Genomic DNA, 13,269 nt, shown 5'->3' on the forward strand with positions numbered 1-13,269 from the left:
GAGAGAGAGAGAGAGAGAGAGAGAGAGAGAGAGAGAGACATAGAAGAGCTATTATAGCCCCCAATTTTACATTTTACTAGTACAGTTTCAAAAAATAGATTCATAATGTAAATATAGATGAAAAATATCACATATATACAACTAGAAAAAAAGAGAATACATTTCTCAGTCTGTGAGGTTTCAAATAGAGAACTTGTCTAAGAGATCTTGGAAAATTTAGCCAAGGTTTAAATATGAAGAATTCATTTGTCCTTGCAGAGTTGAGAAGCTACATTAATCTAATGAGGGGCATGGTAGTGAAGAATATTTCCCCAGCTAAGTTCCAATGAATAATGTAGATATCAAAAAATCAATTGAATTCTCCTCTATAAATATTTATTATACATTCTAAGGAGGCAAAACTGTATTGAAAGATAAAAAGGAAAATACTGTACCTTACGTTAAAGTTCTCCAAATCAAATAACAAAGTAGATTTCAGGATGTATGCAGAATTTTGAAATAAGGAAGGATATAATTACTGCGGTAAAGGTCTGAACAATCTATTATAAGAAAGTATAATAAGGAGAGGTAGATTTCAAATATATGGAGGGGACTACTAAGACATCGATCATTGGTTTGTTCATTCAGTAAATGTCTATTTTTCTTTATGAATTTTCCTTAATATTTTGTAGTATCTAGCCATAAGAAATTAAAATGTGCTATTAAAGGGAAGTGAAGAAAAAGAAATTCTTAGCCTAGAAAAAAGAAGGCATGGAGAAACATGTCACTCATATCATATATCTGAGGGGCTCTTATTTGGAAGCAGGATTAAAATTCTTCTACTTTGTCCCATAGAATATATCTAGAAATAAAAGGTGGCAGTTGTAAAGAGGTACATTTAAGTTTAGAGTAAATAAAACAAGATTACTATCAAGTAATCACTTTAAGAATACAATGGGTATTTAATAGAGTGTTATAGTTGTGATTTTTTTAAGGCATGGAATGGACTTTTGGATGATTAAAGTCCCTTCTAGATATAAAATTATGTGATACAATTATTCTTTAAAACAACATAAATATCTAAAGAAACACAAAGAGATCAACAATAAGCATATTAATCAAAGTACACTTAAAAATCACCTAAAAGAATTATGGCAACTGATAGTACGTACCAAACTTGAGATATGTCAAATGAAAGGAAGGATATATACCTTGTAATAACTTGGTTGCAAAGTTTCCCATTGTATTTTATTTGAATTTATCTACTATTTTCATTTATTTATTTGGTGGAAATCATTGCTTCTTTGAATCATTTTGTGTAATCAAATAATTAATTTTAAAAGTTATTAATGTACAATATGTCAGGTGTTGTGCTAAGCATTGTGAATACAAAGAAAAGGGGAAAAATAATCCTTGATTTCAAAAAGAGTACAAACAAATGTGGGAGAAAACATGAAAAGGGAAAGAAGAACTTGGAAAGAAGGATCGGTGTTTAATAAGTGCCTGCTATAAGCCAAATACCCTGCAAAATGCTCTTTATCTGTTTTTTTCCTTTAATCTTCACAACAACTCTGTAAGGTATGGTGCTATTATTATCCTTATTTCACAGTTGAATAAACTGAGACACATGGGTTAATTGGCTTGCCTAGAATCACACAGCTCATTATTCATTTGTGAATTTGAGTTCTGCTCTTCCTAACTCCAGGTGCAGTGCTCTATTCTCTGAAAAAACCTAGTGGCCTCTACTATCTAGACAAAGGTAACATTGAAGAGGAAATCATATTTCTATTAATTTGTTTATTCTATGCCATTAGTACAATATCATTCTCTTATATTAATTTACCACAATTTGTTCAGCCATTCACAAGTTATCTGAGAACATGACTTCTAAATTTTAATATAAAATTTTATTATTAATATTTCTGTATAATTGGTTCCTTCCTCAATGTGCAAAACATGTTGAATTAAAACCAGTGGTAGAATCACTGAATCAAAAAATTTGAACCATTCTTCTTTCAATATTGCAAAAAAAAATATAATGACAATACATAGATCAGCCAGTATTACTATGATTATCAGAATTAGTATGATTATCATACCATGGCCCTTCCATCTTTGCCAATTTTTTAGTTATGAGGAGATGCTGCAGAATTTATTAATATGAATGTCTTTTTGATAACTATTAATTTCATTTTGAATAATTTTTAATGTCATTTCATTTCTTTTTAAAACTTATCATATCCACTGACCACTTATCTTTGACATAGTTCATCACATATTTACTTATGACATGTTTTTCCTTAATATGTTTGAAGTAAAGATATTATTTCCAAATCCACATTTTTACTGATTTGTAGAGATTTTATTTATTAAAAGACCTTAACCTGAATATAGTGAAGCATGTGTTGCATTTTATGATATTCTTTTGGATTGGCTTTCTATGAGTCTACTTTCATCATACTTATGATGACATATTTTTCCTCAATTTTTTTTGTTTTTTTTTATGGTACAATTCTGTACATTTAGAATTTTTCCCTGTTTAATTTATTTTAGTAACATGCTATTTGTGCATTTAAGACATTTTTGTTCCACAGGTGTCACACACACACACACACACACACACATATATATACATATACATATATATAAATATATATATACACATATACATATATATAAATATATATATATATACACATATACATATAGTTTCCCCCTAATTACATGTTAAACCTATTTTTAAACTATCTGCCAAGTATTGATTGCCAAATTCTATTTCTTCTATCCATCCTTCTCCTGCACTTTCCTTGAACAGCAAGAATCCCTTTCCCGAAACTCAATGTAATTGTTCTAATGCAACCATAAACTGACATATATTAATTTATAAATCCTATTTGTTTAATCCAATACAACAATCTTTTTAATTTTTCCTCTTTAAATACCTTTTGAACAAAAATATCTTTGCTTTACAATAAATTTTATATACTTCAAACTTTTATGATTTTGACTTTTTTGTCAGAAATTTAAATACTTCTAAGATGCCCATATCTAGAAAATGTGCTCTTTCCATGAGGTACCAATATGAGAGTAATGCCTCCTTATCCATAGTTACTGAGATATTGATATATTTTTTTTCCTCCTTGAGTTGTCATGCTAACTGGGACAGAGCTTGGAGAAGAGTGATAATAGAAAAAAATGTACAGCTGATCAAATATAGAGACTGGGGATAGGACAGTTATATATCCCTACTTCACTTGCTCCAGATTTCTCCCCCACCTTGAGACTCTCATTATTGTCACATTCTTTCCTTCCTCTATTTTATCACATTCCTCTGCTTGCATGGCTGTACTTTACCCAAAATTACTAGGCATGGCATCTTGCCTAGAGAGGTATCACAAAAGATCTCTAGAGTTACTTATTATTTATTATTGCCAATTGACCTTGGAGTTTCTATGGGCTCGGAATAATTTTCTTCCTAAGCTGAATTTGTAAAAGTATAATTTTTGCATTTAAATTTCTGCACTGTATTGATGATGATGGTGATGATGATGAAGATAGTGACAATATTTCCTTATCTTGCTCAGGCTGAAAGGGCAGGGGTAACTAATGAAAATGATTTCATTCTGATTGGCAGGTAGATCTACTCCATTACTACCCAGAATTTCCCCTTCTTAGGAAATTTATCATAATGATAATTTTAGAATTAATGTATAGGCATGATAAGCTTAGTCCAATGAAGCTCAGAATCCCCAAATTTAAGAGATTCGCTACCATTATCTTACTCATTACATAAATTTATAAAATGTTAATTTCTTAAATTTAATGTTATAGTATAAAATCTGTAGAAAAAGTAAATTATCATCAATATTTTTATTATATTGTCGCGGCCCACCAATGAATACTCAGTATCTCTTCAATTATTTGGTTTGTTATTTTGAAGGAAAAAATGAAGTTATAGTTGCCTAAGTACTTTGTTTGTGGTTTTTAATATCCATTTAATTTTGCTGATATTGATCCTCTGGATTTTTTGTTAGTAATATACAAAACATAACTTATGTGGATTTTTAAAGTATATATAGGATGCTAACATTGTTGTCCTGGTTAATGTTATTTTAATTCTCCATACTTTTCCAAGTATACCATCATATCATCAGGGGTGAAGACTTGGGAAAGAACTGAGGGATCAAGAAATTGGAGAACAAAATAAAAACAAAGAGGAGGTTTCAGAGAATTGATAGGGAAACAATGAAAGATAAAATGTTAAAATAAGAGAAAACAAATTTAGAGCTCCTGAACCTGGAAGTGGACTATTTGTGCTTGATGGGAAGATAAAGTATGTTACTCTGTGTGAATAATGTATATCATGGCAATTAAATAGATCAATGGACTCTGAAGATATTAGTTGAAAGAACATAAATGTCTACCTTATATATTCTAGAGTGAGAGAAGGATTTCTGGTACAAAGAGAAACTGTGAATGTACCGCTAAGTTGCTTTAGAAAGGAGGTAGAATAACCTGGGTATGAGAAGATAACATTCACCAGAATCATAGATAAATATAGATTGAATTTTCTTCCAGGGAGTAGATATTTGTAAGTGATGATGTTAGAGGGAAAATCTGGAATTGGAAATTAGTAACAAGGGCTATTCCAACTCCTCAATCAATGCTATAAGAGACATTTGGGTATGATGAATGAAAGTATAATCACTAGTGCAGGATGAGTGTATGTGCAGGTGTGTGTGTGTGTGTGTGTGTGTGTGGTGTGGTGTGTCTGTGAGTTTACAATGTTATAAGGAGATAGATAGGTCTCATTAAGTGCTAAATGATAACTTAGGGAAAAGTGAGAAAATGAAAAAAAAACATGGTAATTTATCAATTGTGGAACCTATTATTCCATTTTGCCTTCTTCTGTATACTATCCACTTAATGTCCCTACTTTAATTTATTTTCAATTTCTCCAGGTCTACTGGGCTGTTTTCTGATTGCCTATTAGGGGAGATTTGTCCATATCTTCCCAAATCAAAATCAAAACCAAATTAAAAGAAAACAAAAGCAAAAACCACCACCACTAAGAACAACCTCTTTTTTTTTTCTGGCCATCCTCAGAAGCTACCATCCTATAGTTTTCCTCCCATTCATTCTCAAATCCTTTATCCTCTTTAAAATCATTGTCTTCCTTTTTTGTCCTTTCACTCAATTCTAGACACTCAAAAACGACTTTTGATCCATCATTTGACTGAAATTTTTCACTCCATGTTTACTAGTGATTTCTTAATTGCCAACTCTGATGACTATTTTTCAAACCTAAATAATTCTGGACAACTCTCTAGCCTTAGCGGAATTGATTTCTCTTTTTCAGGTTTGGGTTGAATTTGATGGTTATCCTCCTACCTTTAGATTACTTGTTTTATCTCCTTTTCAGTTTCCTTTACTGATCCTGAATTCTTGACCAACTCATATACGTTTTGTTGTCCTTCATTCTCAAAGAGGACTAAAATAACATCACTATGTAAGTCAAGTTGCAATGCATCTGATTATGACTGATCAGACCAATGTGAGCTTGGAATGTTCTACCACAGGTCAGGTACAAATAGTCCATATGAACACTTGGGGTGGAGTCTCTAAATCTGCACATATCAGGTTTCTTTTGAACTATTACAATTCAATTCTTTTCACAGAGCACAGCACATTCTCTGATGAGAGCACACCATGCTAGATAGTACCATGTAAGTGGCTCCCACATCACAAAAACAATTTCAAAGTTTTTAAGAGAAACCTTGAGAGTGAGAGTGTCCTTGGATCAGTTCTTCTGACCACTATGTGAGTGCTTGCCCTATGTGAGCACTCCATAAAATATTCTTTTAAGAAAGCATATGGTTGGCATTCAAACAACATGGTCAGTCCATCATAGTTGCACTCTGGGAAGTAGAATGTAAATGCTTAGCAGTTATGTTTGAGAAAGGGCCTTGGTGTCTTATATCTTATCCTGCCAGGTAGTCTTCATAATCTTCCTAAAGTAACTCAAATGAATGTAATATAGTTTCCTGGCATGGCACTGGTATACTGACCAGGTTTCACGGCCTTACAAAAACCAGTTCAGCACAACAACAGTGTAAACTTTCATTTTGGTAGTCAATCTAAAATCTCTCTCCTCTACATTTTCCTTTGGAGCCTCCCAAACACTGAGCTAGCTCTGGCAATGTGTGTGTCAACCTCATTATCAATGTGTACATCTCTAGAAAGTAAATTGACAACATAATTGAACTAATCCACAGTATTCAAAACTCCATTTGCTCTAACCAATGGTTCCATGTATGGGTAGTGTGATGCTGACTGATGGAGTACCTGTTTTGTGTGTGTGTGTGTGTGTGTGTGTGTGTGTGTGTGTGTTAATTGTCAGGCCAAAATGAGCACAAGCAGTAGAGAAACAATCCATACTTTGTTGCTTCTCAGCTTTAGAGTCTGCATTGAGTGTACAATCATCTGTGAGCAAAAAAATTCATGTAGCAACACCCCCTTCTTCTTTGGTCTTGGTGTGTAGATATTTAAAGGTGAAGAATTTAGGGGTGGCTGGGTGACTCAGTGAATATAGTACCGGCCCTGGAGTCAGGAGGACCTGAGTTCAAATTTGGCTTCAGACACTTAACATTTACTAGCCATGTGACCTTGGGAAAGTCACTTAACCCCAATTGCCCTGCCTTCCACCCTCCAAAAGAAAAAGCAAAAAAAAAAAGATGAATTTACTATAAGTACAGTAACTGACCTTAATGCTATGTTTGTTCTCATTGAAGGAATTTGACGACATGGTTGAAAACATCATGGAAGCAAGAATACAGCTTTGTTTCATTCCACTGGTGTGACTGGAAAAGCATGACAGAAATGTCCATTTTCCAAGAACCTGGGCAAGCATGCCATCATAAAACTGATGCACAATTGCGATGAACTTCTTTGGGCAACCAAATTTGGTTATAATTTTCCATAAACCCTCATGACTGACTGTATTAAAGGCCTTGGCCAGATATATAGATGTTGAATACAGAGCTCTGTTCTGCTCTTGGAATTTCTCCTGCAGTTGTCTGGCAACAAGCACCAATATTGACCATTGCTAACTCCTTTCTGAAACTGCACTGACTTTTGGGTGGATGACTACCTTCCAGGTGAAGGATCAACCAATGAAGGAGGACTCTGGCAGGAATCTTGCCAGCAATAACTAAAAAAGAAACACCCCCCTCCCCCAATTGTCACAAAACAATCTATTTAATTTACCTTTAAGAAAAAGGACAGTGCAGGTATCCTTGAACTCCTGGGGGATAACCTTATTTTGCCATATAATCAGGAAAATTTCAATAAACTTTTGTACGAGCAATGGACCACCTTTCTCCCCCATCTTGTAAATCTCAGCTGGAATAGAATCAGTACTGGGTAGTGGGCCACATGAAAGTAGCTTAATGGTATTGAAAACCTCTTTTTCAGTTGGAACTTCAACAAGGAAGGGATTGACTTTAATTTGAGGTAAATGATCAGTTGTTTCAGGATTGATTGATGACAGTCTGTTCAGGACACTATGGAAGATGGTGAAATAGAAATAGGAATTCTGTGTGGCTCTGATTTCCATCTCCTCCAATACATGTAAAAATGACTCTAAACAAACTTTAGAGCTACAGAACCCAGAAAGTGACACAGAAAAACAAATCTCCTACTGAAGGAAGCCTGACAGGCCAGCAGAAAGGGTCTATCACAGCACGCTGGGAGCCAAGCCCAGCCCTGCATGAGCCTGCGGTTTTAGTCCCAGGGTAGCCCCAACCATCCATGGCTGGAGTGGACTTTCAAGAGAGTGGATCACCAGAAGTTGTAGTAGTTTCCAGACTTCTCAATCCACAAATGCCAAAGATAATATAAAAGGTCAGTGTGGAAATTTGTTCAAACAGGGGAAGTGGGATCTAACTGCTACCCCAGGAGTGAGAAGAGGAAGAGGTGTGGCTTCTTCCAGAGCTACTGGCCTACATATTGTAAGGGGACCAAGCAACCATTCACAGGGTAATTACTCTTACTTTGGCCTGCTTGGATGTGGATTGCTGTCTTGGGTGGTGGTCCTAGGGCATGTGACCAGTGAGCCAGAGCATGTGGTGGCTGCAGAGAAGGCACACATTTAATAGCTCAGGCAGCTGAAAAACCCCCAGCAATTTGGAACATAACTCTCTCCATTTTAGAAGCAGTGCTTTACCATGGCAAAGAGCCCAAAAGTCAAGTAATTGGCTGCCAAGATGAGCAAGCAACAGAAGCACAAACAGACCATAGCATCCTTTTTTGGGGACAATAAGGATCAAGGCATAGAGAGGGAGGAAGACAGCAAAGTTAGAACTCCTACATCAAAATCATCCAAGAAAAATATGAACTGGCTACAAGCCATGGAGGGGCTCAAGAAGAATTTTGAAAATCAAGTAAGAGAAGTAGAGTAAAAATTGGGAAGAGAATGAGAATGATGCAAGAAAATCATGAAAAGGGAGTCAACAAACTGCTAAAGGAGACCTCAGAAACACTGAAGAAAATAATACCTTAAAAAATAGACTAACTCAAATGGCAAAAAAGGCACAGAAAGCCAATGAGGAGAAGAATGCTTTAAAAAGCCAAATTTGCCAGATGAAAATGGAATTTCAAAATGTTATGGAAGAAAATAACATCTTAAAAATTAGATTGGAGCATTTGGAAGTTAAGGACTTCATGAGAAATCAAGATACTATAAAAGGGAACCAAACAAATGCAAAAAAATAGAAGGCAATGTGAAATATCTCACTGGAAAAACCACTGACCTGGAAAATAGATCCAGGAGAGAGAATTTTAAAATTATTGGACTACCTGAAAGCCATGATCAAAAAAAGATCCTAGACACCATGTTTCAAGAAATTATCAAGCAAAATTGCCCTGATATTCTACAACCAGAGGGCAAAATAGAAATTGAAAGAATTAACTGCTTGCCTCTTGAAAAAGATCCCTAAAAGAAATCTCCTAGGAACATATTATAGGCAAATTCCAGAGTTCCCAGGTCAAGGAGAAAATACTGCAAACAGTCAGGAAGAAACAACTTGAGTATTGTGATAACACAAGCAGGATGACACAAGACCTAGCTACTTCTACATTAAGGGATCAAAGGGGTTGAAATATGAGGTCAAAGGAGCTAGGACTAAAACCAAGAATCACCTCCCCAGCAAAAGTGAGTATAATGCTACAGAGAAAAATGTGGTCATTCAATGAAATAGAGGACTTTCAAGCATTCTTGATGAAAAAATCTGAGCTGAACAGAAAATTTGACTTTCAAATACAAGAAGCAAAATAAACATGAAAAGGTAAATAGGAAAAAGAAATCATAAGAAACTCATTAAAGTTGATCTATTTACATTCCTACATGGAAAAAAATGATAATTTTAACTCATAAGACTTTTCTCAGTGGGAGAATAGCTGAGGGAATATATATATATGTGTGTGTGTGTGTGTGTATACATATGGGTATATATATGCACATATTTATTTATGTATACATACATATGTATGGATGTATGGTATATAAATATATATGTGAGTGTGGGCGTTTGTACATTCATCTATACATAGACAGAGGTGACAGGATGAGTTGAATATGAAGGGATGATATCTAAAAATAAAACAAAGTAGTGAGAGAGGAATTTATTGGGAGAAGAAGAAAGAGCGTGATAGATTAAGGTAAATTACCTCATATAAAAAAGGTAACTGAAAACTGTTACAATGGAGGGGAAGAGCAGGAAGGTGAAAGGGAATGGAACAAGCTGATTCTCATTGAATTTGTCCTAAGGAAGGAATAGCATACACACTTAATTGGGTATCTTACAATACAGGAAAATAGGGGGTAGGGGATAAGAGGTGGGTGAAGAGGGGGGTGGAGAGAAGGGAGGGCAGATTGGGGAAGAGGGTAGTTAGAAACAAGCATTTTTTTGAGAAGGCATAAAGTAAAAGGAGAAAGTGGAATAAATGGGTGCGGCGGGATGGGATGGAGGGAAATATAGTTAGTCTTCCACAATATAACTACTATGGAAATTATTTGGGTAACTACACATATACAATCTATATTTAGTTGCTTGTCTTTCCAGTGGGGGTGGGTGAGGAGGAAAGAGTGGAAGAAAATCTGGAACTCAAAATTTTAAAAACAAATGTTTAAAAATTGTTGTTTTTTTTTACACTCAACTGGGAATTAGGATGTACTGGTACTGGAGTATAGAAACTCATCATGCCCTTCTAGAAAGTTAGGGGTAAAGGGGGGAAGATATAAGAGATAACAGATTGAAGGAAGGAGTATTCAGTAGGCTTGCTATTTTGGGGTGGGGTAGGGGAAAGATGGGGAGAGAGAAAAAAATTGTACCTCAAAATCTTGTGGAAATGAATGTTGAAAACTGACAATAAATAAATTAATAACAAATTTTTTAAAAAGAAGAAATGATTGTTGAATAAATGAGAATAATCTGAAAAAAGAGAACAATATGGAAGTGATCTCTCTAATATCATGTCCTTTTTACTTATTAATGTGGCTCAATCAGTACTGAGATACACCATAGGCATTTGGTCCACAGAGAGCCTTCAGAGCATCATAAAAGATTTTTGGATCATTACTATCAGCATAAAACTTAATTTCATCTGCCAACTTAATGAACCAAGAATCCTACCTCTCTCTAAACTTTGCTTGTACTTTACTTTTGATGGGATTAGATATTGTTTTTTTAGAGATGGATGAACCATCCTGCTGGTAAACTCTATGGAGTTCTCAGTTTTTTGTTTAGCAATTTCTGAATTTCCCCCATCATTTTCATCAAACCAGTCTTGATGGTTTGTAATTTTTCTTATTCAGATGATCTCTGTTCTTGTTGTCAGGTCATATATTTTGTTCCTAGTTTCCCTAATATTAAACCAATGCTACATTTCTGGTGTAAGTTCAACTTTGTCATTGTGCATAATCTTTGTGATATGTTATAGAATTTTTGCTATATCAATATTCAGTAGCATTATAAGACTATATAGGTTTTTTTTTTTCCTACAGGAGAAAAAATTATGAAGATCCTCTATATATGCATATTTAAAACAATTTTGCAATACTGGAATTAATTATTCCTTGGATGATTGACAAAAATCATCTGTACATTCATATGGTCCATGTCCTCCCTGTTAATAATTTTTTGGAGTTCTTTTTTTAGCTTCTACAAATTCTTTTTCTGAGATTTAAATATATATACACACACATATTTCTTATCTAAATCTTGTTTCATATTTTTAAAATATAATTTTTTTATTTTGATATTTCTGTTTTATTGGCACATACTCTCAGAAAAGTTTTCAATAGTACTTTTTTATTTTTCATTTTAATGTCCATTTGGTTTTCTTCTTTTAAAAAATCAGATTAGTAAATTGTTTCATCTTTCAAAGTATTGCTTCTAATGGTTTTATTTTTTTATTACATATGTATATGTATATTGTGTTGCTTTCACTGTATTATAAATGTTTTATTAAGCTCTCTTTTGTTGTCATTATCTTAATGTAATTATTATTTATATGATTTGTTCCTTAATCTACCAATTCATTAGAATTAAGTAAATTAATCCTAGTTAATTCTTAATTATTTCTCTACTCCCTTTTTAAAATATAATTTTCCTGAATTTTGGTCAATAAAGTATAATTAATGTTAAGTCTGTAATATTTTTCTTCATTTGTGAGATTTTGTGTCATAATATATAATTGAATTAAGCATGTTAGTGAAATATGCATAACTTTTTTCAGTTCCCATTCAGTTATCACTAGAATCACTGCCATGTCTAACTATTCAAATATTCTATTCAAAATATCATCTTCTTTCTTTTCTAAATGTTGGTTATACCTGTCTAGTTCTAAAAAAATGATACTTTGGAATCCACCATTATTAAAGTTTTACTGTTTACTATTTACTCACATTATTTACAAATAGTAAAACTGTAAAGCATTTAGGTGTTATGCCATTTGACATATGTATGCTAAGCATTTATTTTAATCAACCATCTATGACACTTTTCAGAACAATATCATTTCACTACTTATCTTGTTTAGTCGAGGCAATTTTTTTAATCTTTTGTTTATAAGTCTGATTGCAACCTTTCTTGTTGATTTTATCAGAAGCAAAATAAAATTTTGCTACAGCATCTTATTTAACTTTAGGTGAGTATTTATATTTCATATTTGTTTATTGTAATGAATGAATTGTTGAATTTTACTTACTAATCCATTCTGCTAACCTCTTTTATTTTGGTTGTATGTTAATCTTATTCTTATTCAAAGTTTTGGTTGTCAATTGATTATTTCTTTGAAGCTATTTTAAAAAATACTTTTGGTTCCCCTATAGTTACCCTCTCCCCTTTAAGAAGAAGAGTTCCCTGGGACAATAATGTGCTAAGCATAAATAATTTATGCAATGGATCTGCCCCTCTTTTCCTTTCCCATCTCACAATAAAATCAAAGGTTCTTACCTTAAAATTCTTAACTTTTAACAGACAAAAATTCTTAGCCTACATTCTGAGAATAGGGATTCTTTAGTTTATGACTAATTCCCCCCTGAATCCACCCACTCTTCCATTTACCTCCCTGCCTTTTTTTTTTTGGATACTTGTTTATATCAAATCATTTGTGTGTATATATTCTACATTTGTTCAAACAATGCATATGGAAATTAGTTTTCTGCTGCCTATTCCTTCCACCTTTTCTTTGTCTAGAAATCTATTTCCATACCCAATTATGTAAGTTAACTCATTCTTCTTCCCCTTTTCTTTGCTAATGTATCCTTTACTCTTTCACATTTGTCATTTCATCATATTGAATATATAGCAAAACTATATCTAGGCCCTCTTATTTTATTCAACCTATCACCTACTCCTTATAATTTAAACAACTAATTAAATCTCCCTCCTAAGTAAAAGACTTCCTAAATTTAGAGCACCATCTTTTCCTGCTTATCCTTATTCTGCATTTAGGGGTTGAGTTTAAAAAGCTACCCACCTTTAATTCAGCCTCCAAAGTAATTTTCATAAAAAGCAGGTCTGATCTTGGAAATGCCCCCACACATACACCCCAAATAAACTATAATAAATCCTTATTGTCTCCATGATCAAATACACAACCCTCCATTTGGCATAAAAATTCCTCATCTAACCCCTTCCTCCCTTTACATTGTCATGTCTTAATCTTCCACATGTACTTTTTTTGATCCAGTAATTCTGGCTCCATTGCTATATTACTAACAAGACA

This window comes from Petaurus breviceps, unplaced genomic scaffold (genome assembly GCF_028583685.1).
Source record: "Petaurus breviceps papuanus isolate PSGF00001 unplaced genomic scaffold, PetGlider_PUasm1.0 176, whole genome shotgun sequence".
Lineage (NCBI taxonomy): Eukaryota > Metazoa > Chordata > Mammalia > Diprotodontia > Petauridae > Petaurus > Petaurus breviceps.